Genomic DNA, 14,510 nt, shown 5'->3' on the forward strand with positions numbered 1-14,510 from the left:
TAGTGTGACAGCACTGCCTGAACCCCCTGCATTATAGAAACTCCCTCTCCCCTCAGGAAATCGCTCCCCTGGTAAACAGGGCGTTTCGTAGCTTATAGCGACATATTTAAGTAATTAAAAACAGTCAGAAAAACAAAGGGTTTTTGGTAAATTCTAACAATATATTTATTATGTTTATTGGAAGTTTTTGTAAGTTTAATTACATATCATGGAATATATAATTAATTGAAATAAAAATTATTTTAAAATTAAAAACACTAATTAAAAACAATCCAGTTGACAAAAAATTATTAATTAAATTATGAAAAACTGATGATTAAAGAAAATTAATCAATTAAGTCAAAATTATGAGCAAAGCCTAAATACTCTAACGGTTCTTTCTCTCCATATGAAGACACTATCTTCAAGATTCTTTGTTCCGCATGTAAATATGCTGACTTGCTCTTATGTTCTTTTTTTATAAAGTTCTTTAGATGCTTATGAACATTATGACTCAAATATTAGAAGCAGCCTTTTAATTCCACCCCTGGTAAAGTGTCTCTCATTGTGAATAGGGCAGCTTGTTCAAAGTCACACTCTATGCTTTTTGGTTCAGTGCTTGGCGAGATAGCTCTAATAAGTTTAAAGAGCTTGATATATGTTACCCTTTGTTTGGAAGCAGTGCATCAATAATAGGGTGAACTTCACCATGCTTTTTGGTCAATATTACATGTGAAAACAATGGTGGGGCTAGATTAAAAGTTCCGTTGGCATAACAGACATCAGAATCAGCAAGGATTTCTTCACCCCACTATTTTCCTATCAAAAATCAAAATTCTATCTCCGAGTATAAATGGTTCACTTCCATTGCAAGTTTTGCAGATCTTAAAATGATCTGGAATCTCTAGGTCGAGCAAATTTGTTGGATTGGGATCACCCGATACATTGCACAGTGCTCCCTTCTTATAGTCCTTTTCAGGGAATCAGGACGTGGAATGGCTCCTTGGACTGCCTGCGGCAAATCTGCCAAATATTGATTAGGAATCATGGAAGTAGCTACTAAAGTTTCCTGAGCATAGTGCTTCACATTGGTTTTTAACCTGTTTTACTTCGACTGATACAGTGGAGGAACCGCGGTTGTGCTGATTGATTGCACAAATTCCCCCCCCCACCCCATTTTTTGTATGGATTCATCCTTTGCATATATTCTTGTTCTAACCCCACTAAAACACAATCAAATCATCTGTCTTCCTGCACTTGTCAAAAATATAAAGCATTGTGGGCGAATTTCTCTTCACCTCTTGTACTTAAAATGGCAGCCATTGATCCAAAGTTACCAACAGGTACACTGTGAGATGACTCAAGATGGGAATAAACCCATTAATTTCACATATCACTCTATTAGCATTTAAATAATGCTGATCACATGATAAATCACATTAACATACATGATTAATTGTAGAATAAGTGATTATTATTTAGTAAGTATAACAATAAATCCCAAATGTTTGCCAGGGGAAGCAGTTTCCTGGGGGGGGGGGGGGGGGGGAGGGGGCAGGTGGAGGGAGTTCATGAAGCAGTTTCTGAAACACCGGCGAGTTCAGGCAGTGCTGCAATGCCATGGGGAGCCAGCGCCAAAATGAGCACCAAAATGTCCGAAGGGCTACAAAAGTCATTTTTTTAACTAAAATGTCCGTCGCCAAAATGTCCAATTCCAGATATGCAAAGAGATCTTGGGGCCCAGGTCTGTAGCTCATTGAAAGTGGTCACACAAGTAGACAGGGCAGTAAAGAAGGCGTATGATACACTTGGCTTCATTGGGTGGGGCATTGAATGGAAGGGTAAGGAGTAGAAAAGAAACTAAATAAAACTTAGGTTGGACCACAGTTGGATACTCTGTGCAATTCTGGTCACTGTTTCAAGAAAGATGTGGAGGCTTTGGAAAGGATACAGGGAGAGATTTGCCAGGATGTCATCTGGCTTAGAGAGCAGGAGTTATGGGGAGTGGTTGAACAAAGTTGAGTTTTTTTTTCCTCTGGTCTAAAGCATCAAAGGCTGAGGGGTTAATAGAGGTAAATAAAATTATGCGAGGCATTAATATGATGAAAAGTCAGAATCTTTTCCCCCGGGTCAAAGCATCATATACCAGAGGAGCAACGATTAAGGAGAAGCAGTTTTAAGGGAGATTTGCATGGCAACTCTTTTACAGAAAGATTGGTTGGTGCCTGGAACAGGCTGTCAGGAACAGTGGTGGAAGCAGATGCAATAGTAGTGTTTAAGAAGCTTCCAGATAGATGCGGGAATACAAAGGGGATGGAGGGGTATTTGTCACGTGCAGGCAACAGAGTTTTACTGTAATTTACTGTTGGGGAATGAGATGGGTCAGGTGACAGAGGTATGTGTGGGGGAGCACTTCGGGTCCAGTTTCCATTAGTTTCAAGGTAATTATGGAAAAGGATGGGTCTGGGCCCAGAGTTGAGGTTTTTGAGTGGGGAAAATTTAGGTTTGAGGAGATGCGAAAGGATTTACAAGGGGTGGATTTGGACAATTTGTTTTCTGGGAAGGATGTAACTTTGTTTCCTTTAAATTTAGAGATACAGCAGGGTAAAAATCCCTTACTGCCCATGAGCCCATGCCACCCGAATCCACCCATTTGATACCAACTGGATAACCTGTGTCACTTAATTTAATGTCAAAACACTGAAATGTTGGAGGAACTTAGCCAATTCCTCAGGATTCACAGGAGGTGAAGATATATTATCGACATTTTTGGGCCCGAGTCCTTCCTCAAGATATGAGTGAAAGTGGACAAACCTCTGAATTAAAGGCTGAGGAAAGGAAGGGTGGGGTGGGGGGGGGAATGGGAGAATGGCAGGGGGAGGAGTGTAGACCATAGACAAAAGGAGTTAAATGGGTATGAGGAAAGATGAGAATTGATTTTGACTCTGTGAAAGGAGACAGAGGGAAAAGGGAAGAGTGAGAGAGGATGGGGGGGTGGTGTGGTGAGAGGGAGATGGGAAAGAAGATACGGGGGTTTAAATGGAAACCAGAGAAGTCGATGCTAATTCCATTCTGTAGGAGGGAGCCCAGACGGGTGTTGTACCTCCAATTGGTGGGTGGTCTGACAGAGCATGAGACCATGGACAGTCATGTCAGTAAGGGAATGGGATGGGGAATTGAAATGGGTGGCCACTGTGAGATCCACGCTACTGTGGGGGACAGAGTTGAGGTGCTCAACAAAGCAATCTCTCAGTCTGTATCCAGCCTCTCCGATGGAGAGGAGACCACAGCGGGAGCACCGGATGCAGTCGATGACACCCTACAGATCCACAAGTGAAATGTTGCTTCACTTGGAAGGGCTGTTTGGGGCCCTGAATGGTGCTGAGGGAGGACGAAGGATGGGACTCATTTGAATAGGGGTCCTGACCTCATAGTTATGATGAGTTATGCAGGTCTGATCTTTTCTTTGAGATTGTGGCCAACTTCCTAATTTTTATTTAGTGGATAATTTGTAATAACGCTCAGATCGAGCTGCAATATGGTGAGAGAGAACAACCTCTCCCCACCATGTATTGTTTGCTTTTAAAAGGTATTTTATAAGGGAGAAATGGTCCTCTCTGACCCTGTGGTAACATGAAACAGTACTGTCAAGAGGAATTGTCCCGGATTTGGCTGGTGAAAAGGAATTGCGTATTTCAAGTTTTTTTGATCTCACTGCAGACCATTTATGACCATGATCATCAATCATGGCTTGGCTTCACGAACAAAGATTTAGGAAGGGTGCTGTCCACATCTGCTCCAGGCTCGCTAGTGGCTGACGAGGCCAATCTGGGAAAGACATGCTCGGCCACAGCAGCTGCAAGTTTATTGCCATACACAGTGTACAACGAGCATGTGCATCAGTATGTTTACTTCCTGCAGCCAAACCACTTCTTTGAAAGAAAGAACAATTGGAATAACAGTGAGAATACATCCAAACATGGATTGGTAATAAATATTTATCCACGGAACAGACAGTCCTTTTGTGGTGACAGAGCAGTCCCAGACATAGGAGCAGAAGTAGGTCATTCGGCCTGTCAAGTCTCCTCCACCATTCAAATCACAGCTGATGGATTCCACCCCAATTGGCATGACCTGTTACCCCCAGGAGATCGTGCCGGCCAATTACACCCAATTCACCTACAACCCCTGGTACGTTTCGAACGGTGGGAGGAAAACGGAGCCGCCTGGGGAAACCTACGCAGACATGGAGAGAATGTACAAACTCCTTACAGACAGCGTGGGATATTTTTCATATTCCTGAGGTTGTTACGTTTCCTCTTTCCATCAAAGCACATTCAGTGCAGGTGAAAAATCTACATTGCTTAAACCAAGTAACTATGTGTGTTGGTAAAGTGCAATACCACACTGAGATTAACATGTTTAACTTGTACTACATCTCCAGCACATCATGATTGAATGTGCAAAATTAAGTCACAGGGAAGGAGCATCTCGTACAATAATGTTTGGGCTAAATAACATGCAATTAACTTTTGATAAATTGATTTGGGTACTATAAGACAAACCTGAGGTACAAATAGCTGCTGGAACATTCATGTCAAAGCAAATTCTTTGCAGCCTTACATGAAGTATTTGGTTAATCGGTTCTAATTCAACCACAAAGCATGAAATTAAGGAGTGGCCTCTTGATCTGTAACTCTACTCGACTCAGATCAATTGGCATGACCTGCTGTTCTAAGTGGGACTTTTCAATAATGAGATGGCGCTATTATTGTCCTTGGGTCTGAAACATTAGCTGCAATGAATGTAAAACTCCCTTTTGATGGCTATTGAAGGGTGGCATGGTTAACTTTGTGGTTAGCGCAATGCTATTACAGGACGGCCGACACAGCATTGTCTTCAAAGAGTTTGCATGTCCTCCTCATATTTGTGCAGGTTTCCTCCAGGTGCTCTGGTTTTCTCCCACGTTCCAAAAACTTATGGGATTAGTAGGCTAAGTGGTCACGTTGGTGTATTTGGGCAGTGCGGGCTTGTGAGCTGTAGGATCTGTAGCCTTGCTGTACCTATGGAGAAAGAAAAGAAATGCTTTGATCGAGATTTCCTCGACAACAACCAGTCACCTCAGCATGTGCAGAGAAATCTGCAAGATGAACCAACAGGTTTGCAGGTGATACAAAGGTACAAATATTGGGGTGTCATGGCAGTGAGGAAGGCTTTCAAAACCTGCAGAGGGATTTGTACCAGCTGGAAAAATGGGCTGCAAAATGGCAGAGGGAGTTTAATGCAGACAAATGTGATGAGTTGCATTTTGAAAGGAAACACCTAGGGAGGACATAACCGGTAAACAGTTGGGCACTATGGAGTGCGGTGGAACAGAGGGATCTGGGAATACCGATACACAATTCCCTGAACGTGGTGTCAAGGAAGATAGGGTTGAAAATAAAACTTTTGGCACATTAGCCTTCAGAAATCAAAGTGTTGAGGAAAGGAGTTAGGATGTTATGGTGAATCCGAAGAAAGCATCTGCCCCGGATGGAATACCCGGCCGAGTATTAAAAATCTGTGCTGACCAACTTACCAACGTATTCACCAATAACTTCAACATCTTACTCTGATAGGGTGGGGTACCCACCTGTTTCAAACAAGCATCAATCATACCAGTGCCCAAGACGGGTGTGGTAACCTGCCTAAATGACTATCAACCAGTAGCACTTACATCAACAGTGATGAAGTGTTTTGAAAGGCTGGTGATATCAGCTCCTGTCTGAGCGGTGATATAGATCTGTTCCAGTTCGCCTATTGTAGTAACAGGTCTACAGCGGATTCCATCTTACTGGCTCTACACAAAGCCCTGGAACACCTGGACAGCAAAGATGCATTTGTCAGGATGTTCTTTATCGACTATAAACAGCTTTTTACACCATTGTTCCCCCAAAATTGATCAGCAAACTCCCAAGACCTGGGACTCCACACTTCACTGTGTAATTGGATCCTGGATTTCCTCACCTCCGTCAGTGAGGATTGGCAAGAACTTCTGCTCCACAATCTCCATCAGTACTAGAGCACCACAGGGCTGTGTTCTTAGCCACCTGCTCTACTCACTTTACACCTACAAATGTGTGGCTCGGTACAACAACACCACCTACTAATTCACTAATGATATCATGGTAGTGTCATATAAAAAGGGGCAATAAAATGGCATACAGGAGGGAGATTGAAAACTTAGCCGAATGGCGCAGCATTAATAAACTTGCATTCAATGTCATCAAAACCAAGGAGATCACTGTCAACCAGGAAGGGAAAACCTGATGTGCACAATCCAGTGATCACTGGGGGATCAGAGGTGGAAAGGGTGGGAAAATATAAGCTCTTGGGAGTCACTATCTTGGAGAATCCTTTCTGCACCCAACACACTAATGTCATGAAGAAAGCACGTCAGCCCCTCTACCTCCTCAGGAGTTTGCAGAAGTTTGATATGACATCAGAAACTCTGCCAATTTCTCAAGATGTGTGGTGCAATATGTGGTGACTGGCTGTATCATGGTATGGAATAGGGATTTCATTACTCCCAAGTGAAAAACCTTGCAAAAGCTAGTGGACACACTCCAGGACATTACAGACAAAACCCTCCCCTCCATGGAGAACATTTACAGGGAGCGCTGCCATCAGAGAACAGCAGCAATCATCAAGGATCCACACAACCTGGACATGTTCTGTTCTCACTGCTGCCTTCAGGAAAGAGGTATCGGTGCCACAGGATTCGCACCACCAGGTTGCTACCCCTCCACCATCAGACTCCTTATCGACAAACTCAATCATGGACTCATTTAATGACTCTTTAAAAAAAAAATACTCTCTGTATTGCACAGACATTTGTTTATTTGTTTACATATTTTTTGCACTACTAATAAGTGGTGATTCTGCCTGGCCCACAGGAAAAAGAAACTCAGGGTTGTATGTGATGTCATGTATGTACTCTGACAATAGATCTGAAATCTGAATCTGACGGTGTCTCAGATATTAATGAGGCCAAATTTGGAGAATTGTGTGCAGTGTACGTCACCCAGGAAAAATATCAATGAGATTGAAAGAATGCAGAGAAGATTTACAAGGATGTTGCCTGGTCTTGAGGAATTAATTTACATGGAAAGGTTAAACAGTTAGGACTTTATTCTATGGAGCGTCAGCGAATGAGGGGAAATTTGATTGAGATATACAAATTTATGAGGGGTATAGACAGAGTAAATGCAAGGAGGCTTTCTCCACTGAGTTTGGGTAAGGCAAGAACTAGACGACATGAATCAAGGGTGCAAGATGAAATGTTGAGGGAAACTTCTTCACGTAAAAAGTGAAGAGTCTGCCAGTTGAGGTGATAAATGCTGATTCAATTTTGACACTTAAGAGGAATTTGGACAGGTACCGAGATGCGAGAGGTATGGAGGGCTGTGGTCCAGGTGCAAGTCAATGGGACTAGATAGGTCAAACTGGCCGCTTTTGTGTTCCAGGGTTTGAAATATCCAAGGTGTGAGCCTGGTGATTGAATGGACAATGTTTTTTTTGTTATGTTCAGGCCTCTAACTGTACTTGCGTGGAACAGTGAGTGGTCGAACATATTAACCAGGACCTCCATCCACCCAAGTCATTACTTAAGCTAATACCAACAGGTCTGCAGCCCTGAGCAATCAATTTTACAGTGAATGGCAGGTCGGATTTGGATTTAAGAGGTTTGAATGTGAATGAGTTGAGAGAAGCCATTTGCTTCTCATTTTCTCAGCCCTCATTTGTTGCAGAATTAATAAACAGATTTTTGCTGTTAAAGTCTGTAAATCTGCTCACGTGTTTGTTGTTTTCCCTCCTAACCCAGTTGAAGAACTGGTTGGGATTTTTGTTTTGAAAATTGCTAGCCCCATGATATTTATAAAACGGTTTCAGGAATTACATCATAGTGGAAAATCATCATGAGCTTAATGGAAGACTCGCCAAGTAGACTTTTCTCCTGGGTTAAGCATGCAGCGACTTGCTTCTCATTATTATCATGTAAAGTGCTTTGAGTATTCTGGCCTAGTTGAGCAAATGCCTTTGATGTGATCACTTTGATCTTCTTCTCCCAAGCCTTTTGGAGGAGCAACGCTAACAGCTCAGCTGCTCCAATGAGATCTTATGCTCAAGTATTTACCGCCTCATGAGGACAATACACAAATTAAATTATTTGGCTGGAAATGTTTTGGATGAAAAGAATGAATACGCAGATCAAAGGAACCAGTTTACAATGAGCAATTTTAATGCTCTTTGTTTGTTCTTGGACAGTATTGAACAAATTAAAGGGTTTGTGCCCAGGTGGATGCATCATGTTGAATTCTTTCCCCTCCTTGTTTTTCAATGTATAGAAAAGGATGGATTTAAATTTGGCCTTACAGCACGCTAATTCCGGTCTATGAGTCCAAGCTGCCCAAATGCCCCAATTAACCTACAATCCCCTTCCATTTTGAAGGGTGGGAGAATACTGGAGACCCTGAGGAAACCCATGCAGACACGGGGGAGAATGCTATAGACAGCGCGGGATCAGAACCCAGGTTGCTGGTTCATTGCACTAATTGCTAGGTTGACCATGTTGGACACACCCTAACTCAGGACTGGCCAACCTTTTAATTTTTAATTTAGACATTCAGCACAGTAACAGGCCATTTTGGCCCACGGGTCCGTACCAGGGTTGTAGGTTAATTGGGCGGCATGGACCCATGGCCTGTTGCGGGGCTATGTGTCCATATTTAAAATTAAAAGGCTGGCCACCCCTGAGAGATCCATGCAACTGAATACTCTTCTCAACGTTAGGCTTGAAGGTGAAGTTGAAAGTGTCTGAGGTTGGACATGGTTAGCGCAGTGTAGTTACAGTGACTCAGGTTCAAATCTCCCGCTGTCTGGAAGTGTATTCTCCCCATGATCTGCATGGGCTTCCTCTGGATCCTACGGTTTCCTCCCACGTCCCAAAGATGCACAGAGTCAGTAGGTTACTGGTATAATTGGGTGGCTCGGGTTTCATGGGCCAGAGGGGCCTTCTGTCATGCTGTGTTATTAAAAATTAAAGTTAAAGGATCCTGAGAAAGGGACATACATTGGAATGAGTGGCGGAAAAACCTAACAGGTCTCGCAACGTCCACAAGAAGCAAAGGGTAACCAACATTTTGGGCCTTGGCCTTTTGTCAGCTCCAAGCAAAAATAGGCAGGGGCCTGTGTAAAAAGGTTGGGAACTGGAGCAGCAGAAGCAGAGAGGAGGGGGGAAAGGGGAGGAGTACAGGCTAACTGGTAAGAGGCCATCGGTGAATACAGGAAGATATACATGGAGTATCCATGGAGAGTAGATGCTGACATGGGAACTTCCAAAGTTCCTGTGGGGAAAAAACAATGCATTTTGGGAACAATTACAAGGGTGTAGAGTGGAAGAGTGTGGAGCATCCACACCAAGTATCAAACACCTCTGAGATTCCACCCCTCACCTGTTCTTGAGGGGTCATTGTTTTGCAGAGAGAACCAGGCAGGAACAGATATCTAAATTAAAAATTATATCACATTTATGTTCAGCACGATGGAAGCTGATTCCAGCACACGAAACCCTGCTGCCTAATTACCTATTAACCTCGTTTGTCTTTGGAACATGGGTAGAAACTGGAGCACCCGGGGAACACCCACCCAAGTCACCGAGAGAACATACAAACTCCCTGCAGACAGTGGCAGATTCGAACCAGGGTCATTGGCCCTGGAACAGCATTGTGCTAACTGCTGTGCTAGCCGTGATGCCCAACAGGGTTGTAGGCTATCTGGAACTGGAGTAAAAAAGCAACTGCTGGAGGAACTTCAAGGGTGAGGGATGAAAACAGAGAGTGAAATAAAAACTGTATGGTGGCATTGTAAATTGTGGTGGACAAAATTAAGAAGATTCTATGCAAAAAAAAAATCAGACTGACATTCAGAGTGTCAGGGAATGCAAGCCAGGGCAGAACTTCCACAGTGACTATAGGGTCCTGGAGAGTGCGGCCTTCCTTTGTGGCGCTCTCGACATCAGAGAGACCAGATGCAGACTGAAGATCGCTTTGCTGAGCACCTCAGTTCCATTCGGAACCACAGTGGCCAACCATTTCAATTCCGGGTCACACTCGCGCTCACATGTCTCTCCATGGCCTTATGTACTATCCCATCCTGACCACCTGCAGATTGGAAGAACAACACCTTAGTTTCCCTCTGGGCACCCTCCAGCCATATGGCATGAACATTGACTTCACTGCTTTCCATTAACCTGCTCGCCTTTTCTTTCCCCTCCCCGCCCTTTCCTGTCCTTCGTTCTTTCACCCACTCAGCCCCCTCATTGCTGCTGTCCCCTCCTTCCTTTCTCCACGTATCACCTCCCACCTTTGCCACCCCCACTTCCACCCTCCTACCCTTTTGTTTGGACGCCTGCTGGCATTTGATGAAGGGCTCAAGCCCGAAACGTCAGGTCTGTATCTTTACCTTTGCTACATAAAGGACCCTGTTCGACCTGCTGAGCTTCTCCAGCATTTGGTGTTTTTACTCACTCGGCAGCACGAGGACAGCTTCTTCCCCACTGCCATCAGATTCCTGAATAATCAATGAACCAAAGGCACAGCCTTACTTTTTGTGCTCTATTATTGTAAGTATAATTTTATTTTTTTGTAGTAATATTGTAAGATTGTTACGATATGAGGATTTCCACTGTGATGCGGCTGCAAACACCAAATTTTGCGACTTATTCATGATAATAAATTCTGATCCTGATGATCAAGTAACGTTGAGAATGTTGATTGCATTATGTACTGTGAAGTGTGTAGATGCAGTATTGTGTATAAGAATGGATCACCAGTTCTCATGGGGGACTTTAGTTTGGGCAAATCAAATTGGTCTAGGCAGTCTTGAAGAGGACTTCATAGAATGCATCCATGATAGCTTTTTTGAACAGCATGTTATTGAATCAAAATCAGAGCTTGGTCTCTTAGATTGGATCATGTGTAATGTGATGGGTAAAATTAATGATCTTGCAATTGGAGAATCCTCTTGGAAAGACTGATTTAATTCCTTATACAAATGGAGGGTGCGATTGTTCGATCAAAAACCAGTTTATTATCCCTAAACAGGGGAGACTACAATTGGATGAGGGCAAACAAAGTCTGAAGAGAGTTATAGATAGTTTAAGAGAATGGGCAAGGGGCTGGCAGATGGAGTACAATGTTGGTAAATGTGAGACTATCTGCTTTGGAAAAAAAAGATCAGGTTATTATTAATATGGTGAAAGTTTGCGGCATACTGTTGTGCAGAGGGACTCAGGGGTGCTTGTGGAAAAATCACAGAAGGCTGGTTTGCATGTGCAACAAGTGAACAAAAAGGCAGATTGGATGATGACCTTCACTGATGGAAGGATTGAATTTAAAAGCCGGGAGGTTCTTCTGCCACAGTAGAGGGTACTGGTAAGGCTGTACCTGGAGTACTGCCCGCAGTTCTGGTCTTCTTACTTGAGAAGATGTACTGGCTTTAGAGGCGCTGTAGAGGAGATTCACCAGGTTGATCCCAGAGATGAGGGGGGTAGCCTATGAGGAGAGATTGAGTCGACCACACTCACTGAAATTCTGAGAGGTGATCTTGTAGACACATAAAATTATTAAAGGATGGAAAAGATCAAAGCAGGAAAGTTGTTTCCACTGGTTGTTAAATCAAGAACTGCGTAGGGGACAAAGCCTCAAGACATGGGGGATTTAAATTTAGGATGGAGATGAGGGGGAAATACTTTTTCCAGAGACAAATGAAGCTATGGAATTCTCTGAGCAGAGAGAAAGTAGAGGCTGCCTCAATGAATGTATAGTTGCATAGTCGAACGGGGAAGAATTAAGGCAGGTAGGTAGAGCTGAGTCCACAGCCAGATCAGCCGTAATCTTACTGAATGGTGGAGAAGGCTCGACGGGCCGGATGACTGACTCCTGCGCCTGTTTTTCATTTGTCTTTTGTTGGAATTCTTACTGACAGCAACCAAACAAGCACTTAGTAAAGCAAAAAACATCTCAAACAGTATTCATAAATTTAATTTAAAATGAAATAATAAATAAAAAAGAGATATATACATTTATATATATTGAGTGAGAGAGAGAGAGAGAGAGAGAGAGAGAGAATAAATAATTATAGTTAGAATAGAGCAGACCGTTCCTTTCTGGTGTCAGAGCAGTCCTTGATCAGTGTACCAAGGGGAAGTTAGGATTCTGTTCCTTCAGCCCAAAGGCAGCAGTGAGAAGATTTTGTGACCAGGGTGATGGGGGTCCTTCATGATGTTGGCTGCCTTCTGGATGCAGTGCCTCACATAGTTGTTTGCAATGGCTAGGAGGTTGGAGCCCACAATGGACCTTTATTCTGAGGCTGTGCCCTCTGGTCCCCACTCCTGGAAGAATCTCCACGGCCAAAAGGAAGGCCTAGGGCAATGTCAGCATTGGAAAGCAAAGGCAAAAAATGCAGAGGCTTGACAAGGTGTTGCTCAAACTACATGTGGAGAAATGGGAGGTTTTTTTGGTCCCATGTCTTGGAAAGGATGGGCAGGTGGGCGATGGAGAAGGTCCAGAGGAGGTTTATGAGAATGGTCACATGGATGAGGGGGTTAATGTATGAGAAGCATTTGATGGCTCTGGGCATGTACTCCCTGGAGTTTATGAGAGTGGATGTTGGAAGGGGTGGATGGAGGAAGGGGAGCTGAAAACATGATCATAAAGCAGTATACCAGGGCAACAGCGGCAAAAAACATCAGCAAAACCTCGCAGAAGTATTCAGAGAAGGGGGGTTGTCGATCAGCAAATACTCTGAATGAATGCCAATTCAATTATTCTGGAGGAAGGAGGAACTTTTCATTAAGCAAAGTACCAAGTGATAAATGAGCTAGAAGTCTGAAAGGTCTTAAATCAAATATCGTACCTGGTTGAAGCCAGGGGACATTTTGAGGAAGGTATTAGATGCAAACAAATGACCAGAAATACAGAAAACAATTTGAAAAAAGGGAACTCTGGAAACAACAGATCCAGTCATCTTCAATTGTATTCACAGACATGAAATCCATCAAAAGGTAAGGTTTCCATTATTGTCACGTGATACTATATTTAGAATGTAACATACATGATATTCTTTACCTATATCTACCGTAAGGAAGGCCGAGAGTCTGCACTTTGTCCAGCGCCCCTCACAGAAATGAGGCCCCAACGAGGAACAAACTTGCAATCCCTGAGTTTACAAGACCAGTGCCCTAACCACTGAGCTATGGAACCAAGCAAGATTAGATGACACAATACCCCATATACAATGTGCCAGATGATGCTTCTTGGGGAGATGAGAGGCTCAATACATTTTGGTCATTACCCACAGAGACATCTCAAATCAAACCAAAATGTCTCATATGGAAGGCATCGTGAATCCACAGTTTTTAAAAAAAATTATTTCAACATTGTCAATGTTAATATTAACAATATCAATATCAATTGCAATTTACAATTTTCAATTTTGTACAAAATTTCCTGTAGAGTTCAAGCTTTTACCTTCCCCTTCCCTCCACTCCATACCCTCCACATTTAACACTTAATACTCAACCAATCACAATTACACATAACATTTGGGACATTCACATCAAAGGTATAAGGGGTTTATGGGTTTGTCACACCTCAGCAGGCAGTGCTCAGGCTGTTTTCTTCTCTTGACTTTTTCTGGTTGGGATGGGATGGACCCCCATCCCGCCCCCTGCCAGTCCCCTCGCCAATTGAGAAGTAGATGGGGATGGAGGGGGTGGGATCCATCCATTTTCTGCCAGAGATGGCTCCTTTCCACTCCCCACATTGTCACCTTTTTTTCCAACTTCACTATTCAATCCTCATTGTCCCCTGTTCTCTCCTGTACCTCAGCCAGACTTCCTTTTAAAACATTTTCACATCTGTCCAGATTAGTGTTCACCTGTCCTGTTTTTTTTTGCTTGTCCAAAGATAATCGTTTATCCATTTTCTCCATCACCTCCAGGATAACCCACAATGAGGGTTCCTCTCCTCTCACTGCCGCCACCATCTTTGCTGCCTCATGCTGCCCGACGTCATCCCTCTGGCCACTACTACTGGCCACCACGTTGCCTCCACCATTGCTGGATGGGTCCGTTGCAGCATCAACTGACTCTGCCTCTGTGGGGGTCAAGATCTCCCTCTTCCCCGCTTGCTGGCAGTGTGCTCTCCCACCATTGCCAGATGAATCGGTTGCGCTCTCTGCCGCCTCTGCCATTGTGGGGCCGAGGTCTCACATGCCTCCCCCCTTCCCATGCCTGCCGGCCATCGTGCTTCGTATTCAGGTGCTTTGCGCCCATGTTCTGGGGAGGGGCTGTTCCCTCTGCTGCTTGACGTGCTAGCATCTCCTATCTCTCTTGCTGCGGGGCTGAGCGTCTCCTTGCACTCTTACCGTCTGTTGGGCTCTGGGCTGAAGCCCCCCTGGGATTCTAACTGCCACTAGGGTTGGTCCCT

General features: G+C 43.8%; 1 protein-coding gene across 18 annotated transcripts in view; it reads left to right on the forward strand.

Annotated features, from left to right (window-relative positions):
* Positions 1 to 14,510, forward strand: part of dlgap2a (discs, large (Drosophila) homolog-associated protein 2a) — a 625,248-nt gene that overhangs the window by 188,909 nt on the left and 421,829 nt on the right. The gene's annotated exons all lie outside the window — the stretch shown is intronic.

The sequence above is a fragment of the Narcine bancroftii genome, chromosome 6 (assembly GCF_036971445.1).
Source record: "Narcine bancroftii isolate sNarBan1 chromosome 6, sNarBan1.hap1, whole genome shotgun sequence".
Taxonomy (NCBI): Eukaryota; Metazoa; Chordata; class Chondrichthyes; order Torpediniformes; family Narcinidae; genus Narcine; species Narcine bancroftii.